Genomic DNA, 27,050 nt, shown 5'->3' on the forward strand with positions numbered 1-27,050 from the left:
CACACAAGGGGCCGTAACGCTCTCGATGTGTCTAGAGATTACTGGTGTCAATTTGCTGAAACAATTAACTCTGTAGGTGAGCGTGTGCTTCTTTTGGGACGTTTGACCGACGATAATAGAGGACGGTATTTGAGAAATGCAATATGAACTTACTGAATTTATTACAAAGTATGAAAGAGCAATTTCAGGTGTAGGTACATGTTTGGTAAGTGTCAACATAATATTTGGTTACTCTCGTACGGTATTTGTTTTTGATTGGAGAAAACCACCCAGTCAGTCAAAAGTAAATCCGCTAGGTATTCCGCAGTTCTGGATCACTTTTGTACGGTTAGGTGTACCTACTCTTACCTGCAGAGACAAACTAAAAGAAATCTATAATATAATTTACTATTAACAAATAAAATTTAGCTTTTGTTTCGTTATGGCAGAATAAACCCGGAATCCTGAAGAAGATACTACGTCACTTTTGGAACGTTAATGGTGAACTAAACATATTTTGTCTGATTTTAGTTTGTAAAGAAATAGGAGTAAAACTTCTTAACAAATTGTTGTACAAGTAAACATAAAGTAGATAGGTATTCAGCTCATAAATCTCTTCATTAATCATTCAGTCAGCAAAGCTTAAGTTATTAGAATATCTCAATTAATATTATCTTAAGCACGTAAATATTAATCATGTCGCCGCTCTAATACCAACATATATATCAATATGCGGTAATTATCAGACAGGATGCAATCAAATAGCAATCGTATCTAAATATATTTGGGCTTAGCTGGCTAAAGAGATTACGTCTCAGCTCTATATAACATCGATTTGCATGTAAATGAACCCTGTTAATTCCGGCGCATATCTTATACGGAATATGGAACCTTTCCGTTTTGTTTTCATACACAAATATGGGTGTGTTTTGAATTTTTAAGTGTGGGAGAGCCATGCTTCGGCTCGAATGGGCCGTCTCGACCGGAGTGATACCACGTACGGTCTCACAGAAAACCGACGTGAAACAACGCTTGCGTTGTGTGAGTGAGGTTACCAGAGACCCAATTATTAATCCTCTCCCTAATTTTCCCAATCTGAGATTCCCCAATAACCCTTAAATTCCTAACCCCCAAAAGGCCGGTACTGCATGCCTCTGGTGTTTCGGGTGTTCATGGCCGACGGCGATTGCTTACCATCAGGTGATCCGTCTGCACGTTTACCGACTTATATCATAAAAAAACTTAGATTAGTGTTGGGTACATGTGGTTATTCTCCAATTAAGTTGTGGTTGTTAAGAAATCTTATTGAGCCTGCACGAATAGATGTTTGTCAGACCGATTCCTTTAAGACATAACTAGGCCCTCTTAGATAAGTCCTTTCGGTGAGTTGAATCAAGTGCTTATTAGATCTCTTGAACAATCCTGAATTGATTTTATCCTGTGTGCTAAAGTCTGAGCCCTTAGCCAGATCAAGCCACTTACCTTGCTTAACTAGGTACTATATTTGGCGATTTAGCTATTTGAATAGACTCCCAGACACTTGAGAGAGGTAAAGAGAAGTAAATAATAACATCTATCTTAAGACACATAAAAGCACAATATCATAATACAATATTTGAAATTAATATGAAAACAAAAACATAAGATACCTGTTTATTAATTTAAAATGTGTTTATTAGTGATATGAAAACTCATTTTCAAAGTTATGTTCATGCGAATTTTGATTGACAATAACGTTGAGTACGTTTGAAGTTTATTATATTGTTTAAAGTACACTTGGGTGCAAAGAAACAGAGCCACTAGAGTGTTTCTTTTTCATTTTAAATAACCCTATTCATATAATTTAAAAAACATATTCATTTTATACCGAAATACTCTCATAAAGGTAATAAGCCTTTCATATGACATAGGTACATTACCAATTAATAAACTACTAGTATTAGTAAATATTAATCCGTGGTATGGGCGAACAGATCCACGCGAGACGCAATGTGTTTTGTATTGTGTCTCATATACATACGAGAAGTTAAACTAGGAATGAAAAATAAAATCGCTGATGGCTACGTTTCTTTGCTCCCAAGTGTATAACATTATCATTATCATTAACCTTCAAAGTATACTCATACGTCTCAAAAATTTAATACAAAATATGAAATAAGTTTTCCATTGAAAGGTTAATATCACATTTCTTTGAAGTTGATTGTAGATACATAATATTGTAAAGACTCATTATTATTAAGATAATATAAGTAGGTACAGTACATAGGTGTACAATATGTGAAATAATTTGAAATAAAATGAAGCCTATTGTATGAAAAATTTAAACGAAACATATTTATACGGAGTTGAACCGCTTCGGGATGTAAGCTCTTGTGGTAGGTGTAATCTAATTTGGGCGTTATTTTCTTAACGGGTTGGTCCGTAATTACATCTTTACACAATAATATGTTAGGTACTTATGCAGAGTCACGAAAATCCTTTATTATTCACATAATCGTGTAGACATATTTTAATTGATATGCCTTATTAACACTTTGTAAACTGTTTAAGGTAAATCCTCTGCCAAAGTAGATCAATTGTTATCATTCATAGCGTAGAACGTTAAGCTCTTATACAGGAGCAGCATATTGCCAACGGTAGAGGTAACTGCAGGCCTGGACGTCGACATTTCAACTGCAACGATGCTACAGCTGCAAGCAGTCGACTGCTGTCGTTGGCAACATGGCGCTCGTGTGAACGAGCTCTTAAAAGAGATATACCTTATTTTTATATTTTTTTAGCTGAAATGGACTCAAAATAAAATATGGAGATTTTGGTTAATTTTAGCTTATTTTCAGTAACCAGCTTGTAGCTGTAAAAGGAGTATAATAGCATGTTTTCTTCTTGTCGTTAGTTACCCCAATTCAAACGATCCATCTACTCTTTCGTTCACCAGTTCTCATCAACCTAGCACATGCTCCTTTTACTTCCATAGTAGGTACTATTTCACTCACACAATCTATGTGTGGATAAATTAGTACCCAAGGTTCGCCCTCATCCATGAGAAAGCTAGACGTACCTTTGGTCCACAATGTGCGTACCGTGGGTCCACAATGTGAACAATTCTATTAGGTACCGGTACCGACCTAAAAAGGTGTACGAAAACATGGCAAAGAACCCAAACACGTTAATAATAAATTCCTCGCGTTTGTGGTACCGTGAAAAGGGCGATAGGTTGCGACACTGTCCACAATTCCATACAAGAATTTAGTGTGGACCTATACAAGTATACATGTATACGTAGGTATAGCTATATGGGTGCACATACTTATGTCCGTAGTTATAGGTACCCATATCTCGGTTACATGAAGACAAATTATCGAGATATTTTTGTGCATTTTGTAAATATGCATTATGCACACAATGTGAACAAATATCTGCACATGTCTGACGCCGGCTTTAAAGTTAAGCAATGTTTAACGAAGCGAACATGAACGTTGTTAGTAGGTAACTACTAAGTTTATGTTTGTATAGTCAATGTGCTACCGTTAATTAAAATAATTAATTAATTCCAGCCGCAGTTTCGCTCGTGTGGGATATGGAACTTTGCAAAATATGTCAGCTGTGACAAAACAATTTTTAGGCTGATATTGGCTTTGTGGTTCCATTATAAATTGGTTAAAGTATAATGTTGCCTAACATTTTATATTAATATGTCATATATGTCATTAAGATTGTTATATCCCGAGAGTTAGACAGAAGTAATTTTTCTCTAGTTACGGGTCTGCTTACTTAGTCTTTGCTCATCTAATTTATAAATATAAATCATCTAAGTACTTCGAATCATTCTACAATCTAAACGTAAAATTATTTACCGAAGGCCGAAGGACCCTGGATTAAGTAAGCTTATTAGTATTACTTACTACGCTAGCTTAAGTACCTACTTGAAGATTTTACTGTATTTTATGAGTCCACTAGCTGACCCGCGCAACTTCGTTTGCGTGTATCCCGCTACTTCGACAAATACAGTCAACGCACCAACACATATTGGATACTAATTTTCAATTCACAATAACTTCTCTTTCCCTTAACCGCGTTTAAAATATTAAAATGTTTTTTGGTTTCTGTGACTCTTCTTTGATCGCCCCCCCTATCAGTTTTTGGAAAAAATATTTAAGTAATGTACAGATTTTTTTGTCTTATATGTATAGATCAAAGTCGTAGTACCTACTTTTTAATATTATTTATTTTTTATGCCGCCGACGCGCTATTTATAGGGACGCTGCCCCCGCCGCCGCGGCCGGCCCGTACCGTGCCGCAATACTAATATCGTGATATCTCCTAAACTATATGTCTAAATAACACACTGTAAACTGCAAAAATAATCTAAATTAAATGCTCGTGATGATGAACTTACTTATTATGATAAGGATATATGTATTATTGGTTATATCACCAGTTAAACATCACCCAACGAATTAAATGTTTTTTTAATACAGAAAAGTAGTTTTTGTGACTTAAATAAAAAAGCTGGATATATGTCATCGCGGACTTTTTTGTAGAACTAATAAAGACCAATGTTTTTGCTATACATTGTTCTTACTTGTATCCAACGGTATAAGCGGCGCACGCACAAATGCAATCTTCAATTAGATTTTTTTTCTGACTTCTTGGACATAAATCGCTATAACTCAGCTAATATAGTTTCAATGTATTTCAATTATATATAAAAACCTGTCGGAGAAAATACTCTTTCTATTAGTGAAAACCGCATCAAAATCCGTTGCGTAGTTTTAAAGTTTTATGCATACGAAGGGACTACAGACAAAATGGGCGACTTTGTTTTATACTATGTATAGAAGTTAAACATGGTTTAAAAGTAGAGATGATAACCGTGACACGCATATACCTAGTTCAAAATATTCTGATTAACTTCTTAAGAAGGTTAATACTAAAAAATACTGCCAATATTTAACAGCAATCGACCTTCATACGCCACCACTTAAACGAATATGTTGTAGAAAATAGTCCGAAGGCATGAATTGAAATGAAAATGACTGTCATTTGTAGCAACATTCAGTACTAAGCCGTCATATGTCTGCTGATCTTTTATTCATGTGCCCATGTTCGGTAGACTAGCTACTCTAGCTAGGTACCTACGTGAGTGTCCAGTACGAGGTTTTTTTATTTGATTGCGTTAATCTACACTAATATTATAAAGCTGAAGAGTTTGTTTGTTTGTTTGGTTGAACGCGCTAAGCTCGGGAACTGCTGGTCCGATTTGAATAATTATTTTTGTGTTGGATAGCGCATTTATCGAGGAAGGTATAAATCATATCATTCATCACGCTATCAACAGGAACCGAGCACAGCGGGCGAAGCCGCGCGAAAGTAACTAGTGTTAACTAACTTGACTGCACGGTTGGTGCGATGACTAGGCAACCGGCGGCCGCGTAGTGTGTAGCGGGTTCGATTCTCGCATGGAGCGACTCTTTGTGTGTTCCACAAATTGTCGTTTCGGGTCTGGGTGTCATGTGTATGTTAACTTGTATGTTTGTTAACGCACCCACGACATTGGAGAAAATTGTAGTTTTATAAAAAGAAAACTACAAATTCCATAGGATTACAACAAAGTTGGTTCTACGTTTTGGTCCACCAAGTAAACCGAGCAATCTACAGGCTAACTTGGTAACGTTTCGAATACGTTAACATCAATTGGTGAAAATGTCATAGACTAAATAGTTAGGTACACCGTTCAGTGTTCATATCTACGTGGAGATCTAGGGTCATCTGGGGAAGTGTAATGATCGAGCCTATTCGAGTATCACTTCGCTTTGACGTAACCTTAATTACAAGTCGTAGTTTTTTTAAGTAATGCCTTAGATGTGTCTTAATTTTGTCATAATTTGAGCAAATTAGAGGAAGTATCACCATCGCGACGGTTTAAATTAATTACTCTTGCGTTAAACAATCTGAATAATTATAAATTTCGCGCTACTATGATATTCAAAACAGGAGAATCCCGTAATAAGTTATTAGTGTGTAGTAAGTAGAAATATGATTACGGCATAGGTCATTTAATATTCCGTATACCTAGCACAGTACATTTGCACGAGCTCCGAAGTAGTTAAGTCCGAGTAGTAGAGTTTGGCTATTAAGGTTCCAAGTGGCACCTACATTATTATACATATTTCATGAAATGTCAGTATAGGACTTGGCCAAGTTGTTTCTGCGTAATATACCTAGCGGCAAGTTTATTTATAGTGTAGTTAACAGCCACTTTACTGGGTCGGTTACGCACTACAACTTTTGGGTCCATGCACCTTTTTGAGGTCTAATTCTAGTTCACGCAACTGTGAACGTTTTAACTTGTACCGAATTACCTATTTAGAGCAATTAATATGTGCTTAGTAGTTTTAATGGTAGTTAGAGCTATGTATCCTGGAAAATGTACCGTGAAACCAATTCGTTAGCGACAAAACTTTATGGCATTTTCTCGTTATTTATTGTTCACCGGTTCTTTCTGAAGTTCTTTTAATATTACGTACTAAAGAGTAGGTAAGAATAGCGTAGGGTCGAGAGTCCAAATAAGATGATTACTTTATATTTACATTTAGTTGGTAATGCAAAGATTTGGGGTTCGTCTTTATGACTTATTTCTCGAGGACCGGTAGGTACCGCATAAGTTATTACATAATATAAAACCCGACGCCTCAAACTGATGTACTCATAGTAACTCTAGTATGATTAAAGAGCCCTTAGAACCCCATCGTTAATAGTAATTGTATGTTATAATGTGTTGTGAATACGATACAATTTCGTACACAAAAAACTTCAACTTTGCTTTATAAACTCGGCTCGCCACGTTTCTGTCGCCATTCCTTTTTGTGAAATGTCTATAAATGTCCGGACTTTGGATATATATTTTATATAGGTTGACTTATTCAACCTCACATTTCCTTCACGATGTTTACTTCCGCAGGAAAGCGTGTGACAAATGTTTTTAGGGAGTTCGGTAAGCCGGGATCGATACAGGGTCACCTATTCAGCCTGCCGGACAGCCAGGGTCACTCCAATGTGATTTAACTATTACCTTCTGACGTAATCGGGAGGTCATTTAAGGATTTTCTTTGAATAGGTGTGATTTATAGTGTTGCATGAATTTGTTGTATGAGATTTCAAAATATTATGCTTTTGTATAGTAAAGATCGATCGATCAGTTGTCTTAATTTGATTATCCCGTGTTTCTAGAAGACGGCTTACTTACCTACATAACTTCGCCGAAAACAACTCGAAACTAATAGTTACACATACTGAAACATGTTACCTATAATTCAATAAATAATGGCTCTACCGAGAAATCGGATCGTATCTCTGCCATGCTAACACAGTACTAAAAGATTCGTATTATTTTCTACTAAACATAAAATATTTGATTCTCATTAATGACTATACACATACCTTACATGTGCCAATTAATTTATCGGAGATTTGGTAACTAAACATAATCAATAGAGGTGGGCTACAAAGGAAGACGTTAACAATTCGTCAGGGAGAGTAATCCATTCAATTAGTTCAGGATTAGTCGATTGTAGGATTACTCTAGTTAGTGCCGATAGTTTCAGCTTCGACAACACAACTCTGTGCAAACAGCCTACCGAGCTGTTTCATTATATAGGATTAACCTATCGAATCATGTTCAATTTAACTAAGATTGTCATATTGCTTTGCAAACAGAGAAAGTGAATCTATTGATAGTCTAGTGGTCTAGGTTTTAGGTGGATTAGTACTTGTTTCTCAAAGTAATGGAGTAGATAGAAAATTCATTGTTTATCTAACGACGAAAGGTTTTGAGTGTGATTAATAAATCCGGGAAAGTTAAGATGAGGTGTGTAATCGTTCGAGAAATGAGTGGACTAACTACAAAAATCTACTTCCACGGTCAAAAATAGGTACTGTCTTCTGTATTCTTCTTCTTAAGTTCAATATACTAGGGACCACAATCTAATCTACGTAAAAAAAAGTTAATCGAATCGTATATCGTATATCGATATGTACTTACATTGTTATTGTAGAAAATCACCCTCTTAGAAAACAATGACAATATTCAAATAACGTATATTTCGCAGACGTTTCTATAAACAATAATAAATTCAAACTTTTCCTTGCAATTTGATCAGGAATGTTGGCGGAAAACATTTGGTTCGATAAAATTGGACGTGTAATGAGGCATACTAATGTGAAGGTTTATCCTTACCGTTTACGAACAGTACCCATAAACTGGGAGTGTTTGTGAGGGACGCATCCACCTTATGGATATCTTGGTTCTTGCTCGTACTTTCAATATTTTTATGTTTAAGCATGTGATAGGTATTGGTAACTTCTATTTATTTTACTTGATTGAAGAAACTGTTGAGCAGGTATGCTCATAGATTTCCTATATGTATCTATATCTTAAGATTCAAATCAAAACAATTTTATTTTTGCTTTGTGTTTAATAGAATGTTAACTAGTTAGTCATGCTAGAATGTTCCTTTTTGGTGACGTCACTGGCTAATGACAACACGTGTTGTGTCACGGAATAACTTTAGCGATTTTGAATAAGAAATAACTGATTGAAGTCTAAATGATAAAATATGTATATGTATTTAAAGTAACAATGTCGACAGTTTAAATAAAGTTAATCTTAAATATTTAACAACTGCCAAATACAGCAGCCGGGCCAGTGAAAGCGCCGACAGGCCTGACATTCGAGACTGACAATTTAATTGGTAAGTTAGAAGAATACGAAATTAAATTGAAAACTCTTTAATTCTATTATCTAGATACAATACATTTTTCATATAAAATGCTGACGCAGTTTTGGAAAATGGGAATAATTTGTTAAACTTTCATGATAACTTGAACGGAGAGCTCGAATATTTGGAGATGTAAGGCGGTTTCAAAGAGATTTTGTGAGATGGCGGGTAATTGATATCAATTAGGGTTGCGCTGGTGGCGGCTCGCCGCAGGCCCGATCACAATAGACTATCTTGGCCAAGAAATAGCCTCGGGAAACTCGTCTCTTTCACTCATCGCGACCGTCGTATTTATCTGAATTGTTTTTGGGAACTTGTTTAATGCCACACTGGGGTGCCATTGTACGTTTTAAACGGGAGCTTAAGAAGCAAATGCTTCTTATTTGGTACATCTTCTGATAAATGAGTTCTGATCAGCCCCGAGTGGAGTGGAAGTTGGTGAGTGATCATTCATGAGGGACGCATCCGTCACCGCACTAATGAGAGAAGTAGTGCGTAGTCGGGATTGTGTTATTGTAATGGAGTTGTTTAGAGAAGCGCACGTGCCGGAGTGTCGCTCTCGCTCATATTCTGTTAATGGAGAATTAAACTGCGGAAGGGGCAGCGGGCCTCGTGAATATGGGCCGGGTAGTTAAGGAGTTTTAACGACTAAGGACTTAGCGAGCCCGGGAAGCGTTAGTGCTTCACGTAATTCAAGAGAGGAAGTTTGCAAATGTTCATTTAGTGTTAGCGCATGTCGATATAATGCGGCGGTTAAATTAAATTGCTTCCAGTTCTTGAAAGCCATTGTTCAGTTGGAGCAGAAAATTCTTTTTTGTTTTTATGCTTTTTCTGAAATGGATTATAAAAAGTTTTTATTGCATCTCATTTTTCACGTACCTACCTAAAGTAGTTTTCACATTAGATGTTCAATGCTCTCCTGACGTCCGCACAAGAGTGTTATTTGGTCGCAGCGAGATAAAAGGATGTATGACGTGAATATTGAAGATTTTATGAAAAGACGGATGGCTGATGAATTAGTTTTAAGTAATTAAAATTATTGAGCTTTTTTGCCAAATTGGTAATTACATAATGTGAAGTATTTTATATCACTTTAACTGTAGATATAAAGAATAAAATTATTCATGTTTTTTTATTAATAAATAAATAAATTAGGTATTCTATGCAATATTAAATAGTAATACTGTAGCTACTTTATACATAGGATTTTAACTTTACCTAAGTACTACTTACATACTTACTATATTACGTTACTAAACTGTACTCCTGACAGTTCAAAATCCTAAAATCCGATAATGATAATCACCTCGCAGCCGTCGTGTCGGAGACAGGACAGACAATGAAATCAACATTTATTGTTGGAAATATAAAAGTAATCTAGCAGAATTTTTCAAATTACCGACGTTAACTTAACTTAGCACATTTTTAGATTCATTAAACTCAAGGAGATTTTTGCCAGTCCAGTCGCTTTTGTCATAAAATGAACTCATTACATAAGCTTCATCCGTTTTTAATCCAGGACCTTTTAACTAATCCTATGTTCGTTGAAAGTTAGCGATCCTAACAAGCGATGACTGCGTGGATTCTGTACCTAACTTTTAACTGGTTCCGTAACTATGTCTAGTTATAAAAAAGTTTGCCTAACGGCTACGCTGCGACTGAGCAACGAGCTGTCGCGGACAGGAACAACCATTATAGGATGGTTCAGTTATATGAATTGCATAAAAGTGCTTGTCGAATAGAGTAACTTTCAGATATAATAGAAAATTAAATGATTTTTATTCTTATCATCTGTTTTACTAGCCATGCTATCTGTTTATGAGAGCTGACCAATGCCCAATAGGGCACCATGAGCAAAACAAATGACGGTCAGTGAGGTCATGCTCGAAATGACAAGGGTAGCAATATATCTTATTCTTCTTCCAAATAACAGATTGCAATGTGGATGGCACTACTTCTTTGTTTTAAGAACGACAACAATTAATTTACAGCAACCATTGGAATGTGGTAGGTAGATACGTATATGAAGCATATATGTAATAATATATGCTCCCAAGTACATAAAAAGCGTGTTTGCTATGGCTTCCTTTTATTCTGTATGGACACAAAAGGAACCCCTAAAATTATTTTGTTCGACATCCATTAGCCTAGGTACAATAAGCCTTGAGTATAATAGAAACTCGATGTCTCAAGTACCGATTCGTTGCTAAGCTATTTGTTTCCAAGTGCCGATGAAAATGCTTGAAAACCAAATTGATTTTCATTAAAGCCAAACTATACTTATAATTGTGAAGGATTTGTTACTAATTTTGGCCGTAAATTAAGAGCTTTGGCCCAAGGGTAGGTACTTCGCTACGGATTTATTGTCAAGTACTCACTTGTTACTTTTCTAGTGCCTATTCAGTAAATCACTTACTTTTTGTAGTACTTTCATTTAATGAATTACTCTATCTGCGCCCTTCTGTTCAATTATTACCTACTTTTTGAGTTTAATATTAACCTTCTAAAGAACGACTTGTAAAACACGTCGTAACTAGGTACTTATTCAAAGTAAGAGGTAAATCAATGAGGTGATTATTCAATGCTCTTTTTAAGTATAAGCCTTAATAAGTATATTCATGAGAGTAGATATATGCAATTCGTGTGGGTTTTTGGTACATTACGAGAAAAATACAGAACAAAAGCTTCACACTACGTAAAACAGTCAAAAAGTAAGTGTAGACCAGTCTCATATGTGAGTCAGCGTCGAAATTCTTACAATCGCAGAATAGCGAAAATTCTTAAGAAATATGTCACGAATTCTTACACAAAACTTTCGCGTTCCTGAAACAGAAACATAAAAGCAGAGGAACGGTGTGTCAACAAAGTAATAACGCGTTGTATATTATAATCGTGCGCTTAAAACACATGCGTACCAGAGACGAAAGCGTTTACACTGCAGACTTTATGAAATTTCAAACTTCGACGCCTTGTCGGTAACTTTCTTTTGACAAGTTCCCTCGATATTCGCCCAGAGCGGCTGGTTCAATCGAAACTTCCTGTCGCCGCCGGCCCCGACAAGTATTCGCACGCAATTTTTCTATATCGATATTTTCTTTGGCCGAGTCTCGTTGCGGAAGTATGACGTCACGCTGACAGCTACGTCATCAATGAATAACGTCAAAGCGATACGCTGAAAGAAGCGAGAAGCAAAAATAGGCATAAATAATCGCTGCGTATACTTGTGAGATTTATTTAATGTATTTGTTTGTATAAGTAGGTACTATTTTTAACCCCCGACGCAAAAAGAGGGGTGTTATAAGTTTGACGTGTCTGTCTGTCTGTCTGTCTGTCTGTCTGTCTGTCTGTCTGTCTGTCTGTCTGTCTGTCTGTCTGTCTGTCTGTCTGTCTGTCTGTGGCATCGTAACTCCCGAACGGATGCAGTGATTTCAATTTAGTTTTTTTCGTATTAAAGGGGACTTATGTGCGAGTGTTCTTAGACATGTTTGATGAAAATCGGTTGAGCCGCTTTAAAGTTATGGGCGGTGAAAGATACGTAAGCGGGAGATTAACCGAAGGTCTGTAAATATACTGAAGTGGGGTCTCAAATGAAACCGCACTGAAAGAAAATATTGAAAGATATCATTTTTTTGTATTAACAAATATCTAAAATTAAATAAAAAAAAAAAATAAAAAAAAAAAAATTATAAAATACAAAATATAAAACCTGCACCAATGTAATCTTTATCCTACTTATAGAAACAAAAACTATTAATTAATAAGTAAAAAAAAAATCAAAGCGAACGAGCTTGACATTGAATGTTGCATTCCTTAACAAGAATGGAAATTATTGTAAGTATATGTAATATACTAAAGTCTAACTTAACCTGACCTACCTATAAAAAGTATGAAATAAAAAATTAAATAAAAAATTTAAAAAACCCCCGACACAAAAACTTAATTTCCCTTTAAAAAGTAAAAAATAATAAAAGAAACTTAATTTTAAAGTACCTAAGAATGTACTAATAATTCTAAAAAAATACGTCGCGTTGGGGGACCGCATGAATACCTACGGACTGCATACCGCCGCTATATTTCTATTTTCTGCGTTATAGTTAAGTACTTAAACATAAATTTACTTTAATGTTAACACCAAGCATGTGATATTTATGAAAAAATCGTAGAAAAGAAAGAAATAATTAGGAGCGGTCCCCTCCAACGCGACGTATTTTTTTAGAATTATTAGTACATTCTTAGGTACTTTAAGATTAAGTTTCTTTTTTTATTTTTTACTTTTTAAAGGGAAATTAAGTTTTTGTGTCGGGGGTTTTTTAAATTTTTAATTTAATTTTTGTACCTCTTGTTAAAGCACCATGATATGAATGACATTAAAATAACCATCTTACGAAACTTGAATGAAAAATTATCTTTAGGTATGCATTTCAATTACTCGATTCTAAGATAAATTAAAGTTCAGCTTTAAAATTCTAGTGCCGTATAGAGAGCTCACGCCTGAGAAGGTGTGCAATCATGCATCACTTTGATAGATTGATATAGTCCTTGTTGTAAGTTCAATCTTTAAAGTCAAACTCCTTTCGACTTTACATTTTATGACTTATTATCTGGGATTGTTTTGTTGCTACACATGATGAAACAAGGAGTCCCGAATTGTTCTTGGTCACTGAATACCGCATGTGTATAGCCTCCCATTACAAGGGGGTACGAAACGACTATCAAAATTGGGTTTTAAATAGGTACAAGACATCCTTTTCTACTTTTTAGTGGAACAAGAAGCTTTGGTGTCATGATATACAATACCCACCCATTGTACAATGCACAATACCATTTCGAACCTTTGACTATCAACAGAAAACTGTTGCAGACATCCATATACTTTCAGGCGCTATTAACATAATAAAGAAACGTCCTTTTTTCTTATAAAAAGTTTAACGTGATTCAACTATAAAGCTGCATGACAATGGTCGGTGGCCGTTAGTCTGAAGTGAAATTAATAGCTTAGTTGGCGTGAAAGCACTTCGCTCCTCTACTGCCCTCTACTCGACTAACGAATTGAGTATCGGGAATAGGATTAGTTTAAAGTCTTTTATAACTACAACTGTGACCTCTCGATTGAATTCCGTTCTAGTATTCCATTCTGTTTATTTACTGTTAAGATTTTTCTGTGATAGGTATGTACCTATCTACGTTCAATTTAATTTAATTTTATGTAAATATGTTATGTGAAAGCGTAATAGTTACTAAATCGAATTTAAACCTAGAGGATTAAATTCGGTTCGATTTGGAGCTGCGGTCTTCCTAACGGGTTTACCTAGCTCGAAAAGCAGGAGTAGGAACGGGTTTGTTTTTAGTCAGTAACAGTCTGACACTCCCTCTCGCCCCACCCAATGTGTCAGTCTGCTAAAATAAGCAAAAAAGTAATTAATATTGTAAATAATTGCATTTAAAGATAGTCTAGCAGAGAAAATATCATCGCATTTTTATAAAACTCTTCATTAACTATAAACAAAAAAAATTAAATTAACAATTTAAAAAACCCCCGACATAAAAACTTAATTTCCCTTTAAAAAGTAAAAAATAATAAAAGAAACTTAATCTTAAAGTACCTAAGAATGTACTAATAATTCTAAAAAAAAATACGTCGCGTTGGGGGACCGCTCCTAATTATTTCTTACTTATCTACGATATGTTCATATGTTCATAAGTATCACATGCTTGGTGTTAACATTAAAGTAAATTGATGTTTAAGTACTTAACTATAACGCAGAAAATAGAAATATAGCGGTGTACAGTCCGTATTCATGCGGTCCCCCAACGAGACGTATTTTTTTTAGAATTATTAGTACATTCTTAGGTACTTTAAGATTAAGTTTCTTTTATTATTTTTTACTTTTTAAAGGGAAATTAAGTTTTTATGTCGGGGGTTTTTTAAATTTTTAATTTAATTTTTTATTTTATACTTTTTATAGGTAGGTTAGGTTAAGTTAGGCTTAGTATATTACATAATTACATATACTTACTATAATTTCGATTCTTGTTAAGGTTACATCTAAGGTCAAGCTTGTTAGCTTTAATTTTTTTTTTACTTATTAATTGTTGTTTTGTTTCTATAAGGAGGCTAAAGATTACATTGGTGCCAGATTTTTTGTTTATAATAAAACGTTAAATTAAAAAATATATATTTTTGTTATTAAATTTTTAATTAATTTTTTTTTTATTAAATTTTTTATTTTTGTTAATACGAAAAAATAATATCTTTCAATATATTCTTTCAGTGCGGTTTAATTTGAGACCCCATCCCAGTATATTTGCAGACCTTCGGCTAATCTTCCCACTTTCACCGCCCATAACTTTAAAATGGCTCAACCGATTTTCATCAAACATGTCTAAGAACACTCGCACATAAGTCCCCTTTAATACGTAAAAAACTAAATTGAAATCACTGCATCCGTTCGGGAGTTATGATGCCACCGACAGACAGATACACAGACAGACAGACAGACAGACAGACAGACACGTCAAGCTTATAACACCCTTCTTTGCGTCGGGGGTTAAAAAATAAAGAAACATAATATTTGTCTGTCAAAAAATATTCATTTTGTTAATGTAAAATAATAATTTATTTTATAATGATATCGTCTAGTCTAGTCTAGTCTGAGCTATTTTATCATAAAAATGGGCAGGTTTAATAAATATCTAATAAGTTAGCAATGAAAATATGAATATTATTTTTCTTAAGTGGTTTTTAGAAATAAATCATGACTCGGCCTTAATTTAATATGTAAGATGTTGGAGGAAAAAAATATTATATGCTAGAATAGTTTTTTCAATTTTGATGTAGTTTGTTACTCGTAATTACGAGTATATTTACCTAAGCACTACGGTACTTTAATAATCCTGTATAATAAAAAATATAAATTTATTTTAAACTAGCTGATCCGGCACACTTCGTACCGCTTCAACATTTTTAGGACTAAAAGTGATCTATGTGTTATTCCAGACCATAGTCTACCCCTGTTCCAAATTTTATCTCAATCCCTTCAGCTGTTTTGACGTGAAGGAGTAACAAACAAACAAACATACAAACTTTCTTTCCTTTCAATCATTCTCGAATACGATCAAAATGAATGCAGATGAACCTACCATATTTTACTGATGAGGCTAATATATGGGACCTACGCTAGGTAACTAGACCTCACATGGCTGGCTATTATTTATCGTATGTACCTATCACCCTAGCATATTTTAATGATGAAAACTAACTAATGTATGGAACCTACGTTTAGTAACTGGAACTCACATGGCCGGCGGATATTAAAATATTACTTATCTAATGCTCTCCACGGTAGATCTCTCAATTTCCGTACACGAACGAGTAGCTGAGTGTGCATGTGTAAAGTCTGCATCTATGCATCACATCTTCCCAATGTAGATTCATGTCGTTATCTTCAATTTTGGAATAGTAATGGAATAATGAGAGTAATGTTTTAGCTTCAAATAAGGATTTTAGAAAAGGAAAATCTATAGTAAGGATTTTAGCGAAGGTTTTATTTACTAATGGTCACATAGCTACAGAATGACTGTGAAGAGACGATGTCCGCATCCATACCTTCACGTAGTATGAGTTTGGTTGGTTTATTCGAGCCGGCCAATCAGAGCGCCGAAATCTCATACTTTTGGCACTGAAGGTCGACTAGAGTGGCGTACTATTGGAGAGAACCATGTTATGTCCAGTAGTGGATGTAAGTCGGCTAATGATGATGAGCTCTAGAACAATAAAAATAAGCTTTTATGACAAGCTGAAAATAAGACAATTTATAAAGAGTATAATTAACAATAAATTGACCTAATTTACTTTCTCTAAATATTTTATTCGTTCAGATTGGACCCAAATTGGCTGGATCAGGTATCAACAACAAACAAAATAAATTAGTGGAATAGTTAACGTAACTAAATAACTATGCGATAAATAAACAACTGTCGAGGAAGCGATAAAATCTCTTTATTTCGTAGGACAGTCGAATCTGATTACCTGTCTGGCTAAATAACTTTGTTTTTCCCGTGATCTGTCGCCAAGGAATTGTTTGGGACTCCCGACGATAGGGCAACGCGATAACGTGAGATAATAACATCACGCACACTTTTCCTGAAGAGGCTGTGGGTATTATCCGGTGCGCTTGGCAATTATTTTTAACAAAAACGACGAACATTTAATTATTTTATTTTTAAGGTTAAGGGCTAGCTAAGTCTGTAAACAGTTTAGCTGCGTCATTGTAGTATGTACTTATAGATACAAATTTTGAATCTTTATAATGGGGCTGACGTTTTTCTTTTAACAAATAAATAAAGATTAAAAAAGGCTACGAAAGTTCTCAGTATATATCGTCTAGATTTTAATGAACCGATTTGAAAAACCTTTGCAAAATATACTTTTTAGAAATGATACAGGCTAGTTTTTCTCTTGATATTTTTCCATAATTAGGATTTACTTGAGAGAAATCTTCTTAACAACACGTTAGCGAAGCCGCAGGCTAAAAGTTAGTGAACATCACGATGCAGAGTATCTAACCTGACTACATATACCTCATTAGTTTTTCGGAGGAAACAACTTGATCTACAATATGGAGATGTCGATTTCGGGTTTACCGGGGCTCCGGCTCGAAAACCAGGGGTAAGAACGGGGTGGTTTTCAGTCAGTATGAGTCTGACACTGCCTCTCACCTCGCCCAAGGCGGGAGAAGTCATTGGATGATTTTCCGCCCTGAAAAAAGCTTATAACTTGTATGTTATGATAATTAAAGATTTAGTAAAAATTAAAATAAAAACGGAATAATGTTTCATTCAACGTGGGCATCGCATTCGAAACCTTTTGCCTAACAATCGGTTGATTAAAATGCCCCCTAACCTCCCTGCACCTAATTAAACCGCAAATGAATAAATTAAACCACAAACAAAAGGCGTACAGTCCGAACATTTGAAAGTAAGTAAATACGGCAAAAACAGGCAATTATAATTGCAAAGGTGTTTTGTAATGTTACACAAAGCCTTCGGGGAAGGACCCCACAGGATTTTTGCTTTCCGTACTAGTAATAAATATCAAGGGGTTTTCTGAGTAACAGAAAATAATATTTCATCTTATTTATACGTTTATGGGCAATAACGAGTAGATGCATCGACTAGTGGTAAGCGATTAGCGCCGCCCATGGATGCCCGCAATATCTTTAAAAGATATTCTACCTTATTAAACCGTATTACATCATAGTTGAAAATATATTGAAAGAGTTTTTTTTTGAGGGAGATAAATCGTCCAATAACTTCTCCTGCCTTGGGTGAGGCGAGAGGGAGATTATTGACTAAAAACCACCCTGTTCCCTCTCCTGCTTTGAGTCGGAGCCCCAGTAACCTGTTACGTTGTCCGCAGTTCCGGATATTGAAAGAGTTTGAAAGTTGAGCTGGCGTCGATTATTACCTTTATTGTTGTAATGTATATAAAAAGTTTAAAATTAAACGAAAAAAATAGATCGTTTTGAGTAACTTATTGTTTATGTACTGATGGAACAACACCATATTTAAAAAAAAACTCCAATAGAATTGATGCTTCTTGTTCTTCGATTTTCCGACAACTCCATCAACGTAGCAGTTTGAAATTAATATGGATGACAAAATACTTGAAAGAAATATTATAGGTATTCTAAGTAGAAGTTATAATGATTTCCTGGTATAAACTAAAATAGCTTTGTAAAAAGCTTTCAAGAAAATTCCACGAAAAATATATCAAAGACTTCGATAAAAAAAAACATTGAGGTGGCACTCGTTATTGCTTCGTTAGTCTAGTGGTCATGAGTGTTACTTTTGTCTTTGGGGTTCTGGGATCGATACATTATCGGTACCGTACTAACATGAATATTACAATTTACTTGCATAAGTAATGTGAGATAATGACCTCTGAGTTTGTTTCGGATTTTTTTCTCAGAACAGTCCGCTAGGAAATGCCGGCCTCGCCTCGTTATTAAAGAGAAAGTTAAAGGGTTACATTGTAACCTATTTGCAAAAATAAATATTATTTATCATTTCATGTAATAACAGGTACAGCTGCTTCTTAGGATAATTCCTGTGCTCTACCCATGTTGTACTATGTTTCATTTACTAACTGCCACACTCAGAGTCATTTAATGCTTACTTAAACTATTCTTTAGTAACGATTTTGTATGGAAAACAATTGCTAAGAACTGGGTTAAGTAACCTAAAAGTGCGCGAGTAAATTGTCATTTATTTAATTTAGATTTATTATAAAACCTATTAACATTCTCTACCTACATACAAATTGTATAAAAAGTTTGGAACTAGTCTCAAGTTACACAAACATAATCAGGGTCAAAAATAAAACTCGTGTAATGCTTAGAGATGAGAAATAAAGGAACGGTCGAAGTTATGAGAAAATTTTCAGAAAACGTATTTCGTAAACCCGGGGGCAACTTGCAGAAATAATGACATCGACAGGCCACCGAAGTTTTTTAATATTGAACTTTTTACCGAACCAACTCTTCAAATATGAAAAGCGCTTGCGGGTAATAAATCATTTATACTGTTTCAAATTCAAAATTTGCGTTCGTTGACTTTCAAACGTTCGATATTAACTGCTGCTTTAAATATTTAATGTTAACTCACAATAAATTGCCCTGTTACAATGTTTTATGTAGCTTTCTACAGAGTCATTAAATCAAAAGCAATATAACATGTAAAAACTTTAAAAGCCAAATAAATAAATTAAAAGCACATTTTACTTCTGTAATTAATAATTCTTACTGAAATACTAACAAAGAAGTAATTTTTGAACTTCATTGTTTTACGAATACAATATAATATTGACTTACCCAAACAAAACGAAACTGAAATAAACGAAATATTCCTTTTATACAAAACCAAACCGTTTCCTTTGATAACATTCCCTTCAAGTTTTGCGTTATGTTCCAGACCTTTGAATACAAAAGCTAAATAATTTTAAGAAAGAACGTAAAGAAAACGCTGCGTTCGCATTCGTAAGGGCAGGGAATAGGTGCGTAGTTAGAACAAAAGTCAATTTTATAAAAGATTTCTTTAGGACATTGTAGGTCAGCAGTAACTCGACAATCTGTGTCGGACACCTATTCGAGCTGTTACAGCTGTAATTTGCTTGAGTGGGGACGGAACGTGTCGGTCATTCGATTAGTGTGGTGTGCGCCGCGGACGTACGTCGTGTTCGCCACCGCCGCGCTGGGGCCCCGCACTCATTCTCTACGGAAATGCTGAATTCGACGAACGGGACCAGTACAAGCGTACAGGAAATTATATCTTTTCATTTCCCGTGAATAGTCGCAACATTTGCCGAGATTTGATGTATTATTGCGGAAAATCCAAGTCAACACGAATGTATCTCTGTAGGGAGGAAGTTAATAAAAGTCTAAATAAATACACTTACTAATTTAAATTCTCTCTGTTCCGAATCCTATAGGCCTTATCTCAATTTTATTAACCCCAAACTCTCGGCGTGAAATACATACTGAATATTGCTTAGTTTCCACCAAGTTGGTATCTAAAGACGAGTTTATCGCTTTGCGAATTAGTTACGAATTGAAAATGTTCTAGCGGTTGAATCGGCGGGGTGTCACGTGGAAGGCCCTTCGTTATAGGCCCTCGCTAATTAAGAAGTTTCCCCTTCGATCGGCGCAAATTTTATTAACGTCAGGGCTGTCCCGAAAAGCTTGGAAAATTAAATTAGTTCAAACGACGAATCGGATTTCTAATTTTAAGGTTAAGACAGGCGCGGCCGCTCATTCTAAGAATGTCTGCGTGTAGCCTCTGTAATTACAGTTCGTTAGTTTGTACCTACTTATTACCGTTGTAAATTGCTACCAATACCTCCATGTTTGCTAACGTTATTACTTAAGGAACGCCATTTTGGAAATTTGCTGTAACACAGTAATGGCACGATAAGCTATTTTATGACGAGAGCAACTGTTTCAGAATGTGTTATAAAACATTTTGCTGATCATCTTCTGCGGGGCTCATAAAATTTTGTAGGTATGCTAGCTTCAATAAATAAGTAATAATAAGTATTACATAACAACAGTAATAGACGCTTTTCATTGCATTTTGTCGAAAGACTAAGTAAAATATTTTGTACACTATTAGATATGTTAAAAAATATAGGTATATAGAAATGAGAAGGGATTTGTTAAACATTGTTCAACTGTAAAGAACATTCCTGATACTAATGCAAATTATTACAAAATTTAAACTAATAATTCTTAGTCCCGGAACATTTAGTCAAAACTAATAAAAGTTACAGAATAATTAAAAGTTAAAACTATAGACGTATATGTGTATAGTTCCTATTATTTAGAGTTTGAAATTGAGGGTGGGATTATGATGAGGGAGTATGAGTCAGGCAGCCGTAAACCGTGGTATGAAACGATATGAGCTCAGCAGACGTTGAAATTACGCTGATATTACGCAGATGAATTTGTGGATCACGTGATTTTTATTATAATTCCGCATTTATTAAGATGGTTTCTTTAATCATGGGGTTTCAGGTCCGATGCGCGTTTAGGTAAATATTATGTGTTTTGATACTGGAAATTATACATAATATTATCATACATGTACGAAGGCGCCCCAGACGGACATATATCGACCAGATTGGCGATATATTGAAAGTACCCTTAACCGACGAGCATGCATGAAAAGACTGATAACTGTTAATGAAGCGAAAGAAGTATGTAAGATTCATAGTAACTGGCGTTTCATTATCTCTGCTTACCCCCCAGGGAGATAGGCGTAAGGTTATTTATGTATATACAATGTTACACTGTTTATTCCCCCAAGTGGTATGTAGAGGGGCACATTTTCAAGACCCATTTATCACCAATTACGAAGTATTAGTCAGTTAGTTTTATAAGGCTATTGCCAATCACCGAGCACGATTCCAGTTCAGTGCTAGGTGGCTAATAAATTCGAAAAAATAATTTTACCTAACTCCTGAATCAAACCTAACAACTATTGTTCGCAAGTTGCACGTACCAGAAAAATGTCGTACGTTCATATACGTAGTCTAACAGTACAAATAGACACGTATTTAGCGCTCCAATCACACGCGTTTCGAAACGTTTAAAAGTCAATTGAGAGGAAGGGATTTAATTTATTGAACCACACTGGGTGATACGTTTACGGTCCAATCAAGCAATTTATTTAATGTTGATAGGTTCGAAAATCTTTATAGAATAGAATATATAACGGGAGACAGAAAAATATCTGGATTTCTTATGTCCGTATACTCAAACGCTAATAAATTTTAAGTTGCTCTCAAAACAAGTTCTGTCCCTATCAATTCTTTATAAAAAGACAGAGGTAGCAGGATATTTAAGTGAAACTCAAAATTGAGCAGCATTTCAGTATTCGGGCGTTAAATAGTATAGGTAAAGTTGCTTGAAAAAGTGGTGGTTCGGAAGTTTAAGACTCACTTCTCATGCATGAGGGTGCGGGTCCTATCAACGGCAAGTACCAATGTCACTTTTCCGAGGTATATGTACTTTCTAAGTTAATTAAGACACCACTGATAAACGGTGAAGGAAAACATCGCGAGGAAAGCTGCGCTTATAATTTCCAATTATAAGTTTAAAATAGCCAACCTGCATTGAGTAAGCGTGGTGATTATTGGTTAAACCTTTTCTATGCGAGAAGAGGCGTTTGGTTGTCAGTGGCTATTTATGGGCTGTTAATGATGACGTTAAAGATATTATGAATATAATGTGATAGAGGGCAAGTCCATTGTTACAAATATTCATAAATGAATTGATAAATGAAAATCAAAAACAATTAATATTTATTCAATAAATAAATAATATCCTGTGATCCGGAACTACTCGAGATAAAGGACTTCTCTGTAATAGATACCTACAATGGATCTTAACATCTTTATTAATAAAACGCTTTTTAATTAAAAGCATCTTAAGTGTCCACTTTATTTTTGAGAAGATGATCAACTGAATTATGCAAAATATACTTAGCTGTGAAATAATATAATCTTAATGGAGATATATTTGTTTGTGCAACTGTGTATGACGTATAGAATTCAGAGGGCTTAGTAGAAGTTTGTTTTACATTGAACGACGACACGTACTAAGCCTTCAGAAGCTCTTTTTTTACACATACATTAAGCTGTAAACATATTATTGAAATGAGATGAGTTCTGACAAACCATGACGCGTGTTGAATTTCTTTAAACATGTACATATCTATATTTGACAATTTACCCAAGAGCTCCGAGCTAATAAGCTCAATGAAATAAATTAACGAATGTTTTCAAAAACATTGTATTCAAACATAGACTGATTTTTCATAAAGAAAATAAAGGGAAAAGTGCGTTATCCGAAAACGCATACTGCAATAAATCTAAATGACAAATAAACAAAGATATTATTTCCTGTATACATCGTACAAAAGAAAGGACAACACTTTAATCATAGTCTATGACACATCCATTCATTTGAAGCTACCTGTTAAAAGCTTACAGTACAATTTGCTTTGATTGATAGAGTGGTTCATTTATCAATGTCATTTGCCGAATCAACGAAATAAAGGCATTGGGAGAGCAGGCGTTCCCCTTGTTTTATGGGCTGCCTCATTTTAAGATCCTGTGGTTAATGTGTAATGGATGGCTATAAATTACGTCTATGTGCCACTAAGTGAGTTTGGTTGAAGGGCACACTCTAGGATTATAGACCCGGTCCCAATTATACACAGTCCCAATTACATACGAATTGCTGTTAAGCGTACCGACAGAAATGTCTCAGGTTATTCAGTTCAAGTAAGATTAATGATCAGTAAATATGGTATAATTGAGTTGGTTAATATGTAAGGCAGATACAGTTTAAAAATGCAAATAATGGACTTTAAAATTTCGATGTCTGCATGTTTGATTGCGACAGGAGTCGGACAGCGTCCGTGCAATATCCGACACATGTAAATTTAAAGTACCTCGTAAGTTCCGACCCAGAATCTATTATGGCAGAAATGTCCGCCGGTGGTGGCCGTTCCCATTTTTTATCAATTACCATTTTTGGTGTAAGCCTAATGTCGTAATAATGATATTTAAATGAAGTGTTCACATTTACGAAGCAATTTATGATGAGTGTAATTTTATTTGGATTGTAAATAAGTAGGCAAGCAAACGGTGGTTAATATTTTGTGAGGTAAATCTAACACTAAGAAAATTGAAGAGAAGGAAAAATTAAGTTATTAAAAATGAAGTAAGCCCCTACTACACATTTCTTACATAACAGCTTGAAGAGATTACTAAGTTCTGTTAGGTTAATGGTAGAAAATGTTAATTTGAAAAAGTTACGATATCGAAAAAGTTTTAGGTATCTCTTTTTGCTCTTGTTATTTTAAAAGGTTACGTAACAACGCCTTTCTATAAATAGGACACGTACTTTTGACTTCTAATTTTATTAGTCTTCCTAAGCCTTCGTGCTTCTAAACATCGAGAGTTCCTAAATCGAAAATCCCTGTAATACTTTGTAAATAAGCTTTTAATCTGTGACTTGTAGTGCGCGAGTCTAAAGTGAGTGAGCGTAAGCTGATGAAAAACACTCGACGTTTCGCGCTTGGCGGGGCGGCGAGCGTCGCGTCGCGTCGGGCGCGTCGCGTCAGGCGTCAGCGTCGGGCATGCATCGTGCACTCATAGCTCTATCATTGAGGTAGTTCTTGTTTCAGGCGTATACTGATGCATAGGTCCACAAACTTTGCGACTTGTCTCCATCTAGCTGTGCAATTTCATATTTCACTTGTATTTTTTGTGTTGCGTTTTTGTTTACTAACTAGAAGTCTCATTTTGAGGTTAAAAATTTCTGTAGTTTATTCCGTAGGATTATAATTACACGTATGAGAAAACGAAAATATTCTGGTTTAATTAAGAAGCAAAACACAAAAGCGGGGTCACCGGCCAACCATCTTGAAAATTACTCCTAAATAATCTCACATCTCTGCAAAATTCTAAGTCTAAGCCGCCATCATAAAGTTTAATTAAATTCATTACTCGGCTCATACTAGCAGCGCTGGAAGTTGTAGCAGTCGAGGTTGTTTCAACGACTCTTCTGTGTGTAGTTAGAGGCACGCTGCAGATAAGTCGACATCAGCTCAAGTACTATCGTGCGAGAAACGTTGGCTGACTTGTTCAAGACTCTGTCTCCCAACTGGAATAGTTCTCGACGTTTCGAGTCGTTCGAGCTCTCTCCATTCTCTCGAGCCCTATACTGCGAGCTGTTACTTCTTTTGTTTTATGCTTCGGTTATGAACGCTTAAAACTTTCGAGATTTGAACAAATAGTTGCACCTAGTCAACTAACCTAGGCGAGAGTTGAAATGGGTTCATTGGTCAATGGTATTGTTTACTTTCGAGTTTTAGTAGTGATCAGAAGTGTTAAGGTGCAATAAGAATAACAAGAGTAGATTATTAACATTTTGAGCCCAAGAGCCTTAGTATGAAGATTAAATAGGAGATATATGATAAGATTAAATACATAGAAATAGACAGAAATAAGTCGGGCTGCTCATTATTTTAATGACTAGTCACGCTTAAATTTACCCTTCCCGAGGTGGGGTAATATGGAGGCGTTTATGATTACTAATTGGTGTTACATAACAGAACATATTACTCTGGGAATCCGAACTATGTACATAAGATAGAAATAATGAGAAAAATCAAGTTACCTTAGATACTCGACACTGTCGCCGCCGGCGAACAAGTGAGGAAATGAAGAGAGAGCAAATATCAAATAAAATGAAATAGCTTCAACAGTATATAACAAAATTGATCCCACGCTCTATCCCGTAACCGAACAATACCGTCTGTCCGGAAAATTGGAGTGTTGCCATTTTTAAAAACAAAATGTCAACTAGCAAGACGTACCCTGATTCGCGCAATGATATTAAATTTTACCTGAGAGTTGATTTATGGAACGCGGGGGAGAGGCAATTTCCTCTGCGGAAGTGTTGCTATGGCGACATGTTGTTCGTCGTCTCCAGTAGGGAATCTTGAAAATATGACCCTAATGTGTAGCTGTTATTGTTATGTTTTTATGTTCACCTTTTCGGGCACCGAAAGACATGTACAATATACCCTTATGACCTTGTTTTGGCAGAACAAAAAATGAATGTCGTTGGAGCCAAACAGAACGATGGCTATAAATGGAAAATAGGTGTTTTATTTGCTGAAACGTTGAAGGTACTCTTGAACACACTGATACTCGACTGTTTATATTTGTATTCACGTTTTCATTCACCGGAGTATCAAGGATATTTGTTTTTGCTGACTTTTTTTTCGTTGTGACATGTAAATGTAAAACAGACAAACAATCAAGCACATAGTCACACAGTAGCAAATATTACGTCCATATAAGTACTCGTTTTCTTCACCAGTTGGTAGAGACAAATGATCAAAGTCGAATTTCTGATTAATGATCATACTAAGAAGACTAGTTTGGCCCATTTTCAATACATCAGAGTTGTGTTCATACACTTTTTAGAACAACAACAGCACCTCACCTTAATTTCTATTCGTCTTAAACAAAATTGTAATAAGATTATCGCGCACATTATGTGCCACACTTAAATACTTAATGTATCATGTTTCGGTTCTCATCTTTTTGTCATTAGGCGTACAATGGCGGGAGATATGAGCTCTCGACACACAATTAATATTGCACGTAATAATAAAGGATGACTTTTACTTGACAGTGACGCCGTGACGCGACAAAGACGGGTCCTAAGTAACGAGAATATGGTATTGGGTTTCTATTAGTTTTGCCTCAAACGTGTCCTGATCATATAGGCTCTGTAACTTTAGTGGTATAATATATCAGAGTTCGCACTTAGTGAAATATATTTGGACTGACAATGGGGTTTCATGTTTTCGAACGAGGCTCTTCTCGTTTTCATTTTCTACTGTTTCGTAGTTATATTGAACAATAATTTGTGGATCCACTCATAATTGTATCGCACTTAAAATAAATTGAACAGCATTCGGTAGCCCAGCCGTTGCGCCAACCGTGCATTCGGTGCAGTTGAAAAATAATCTTGACTATGAGCTCGAGCTACTTTGTACGAGAGGATACTTGGAGCCACTTCTATCGTAGCTACTTGGCGTCATACTTGTAACCTCTTGTCCAAAAAGACAGTACCTAGTGTCCACAACCAAATTAAAGTAATTAGTTTTAGAATTGAACCATCTGAATTCTCGTTACTCCATAAGGTATGTGGT

This window comes from Spodoptera frugiperda, chromosome 12 (assembly GCF_023101765.2).
Source record: "Spodoptera frugiperda isolate SF20-4 chromosome 12, AGI-APGP_CSIRO_Sfru_2.0, whole genome shotgun sequence".
Lineage (NCBI taxonomy): Eukaryota > Metazoa > Arthropoda > Insecta > Lepidoptera > Noctuidae > Spodoptera > Spodoptera frugiperda.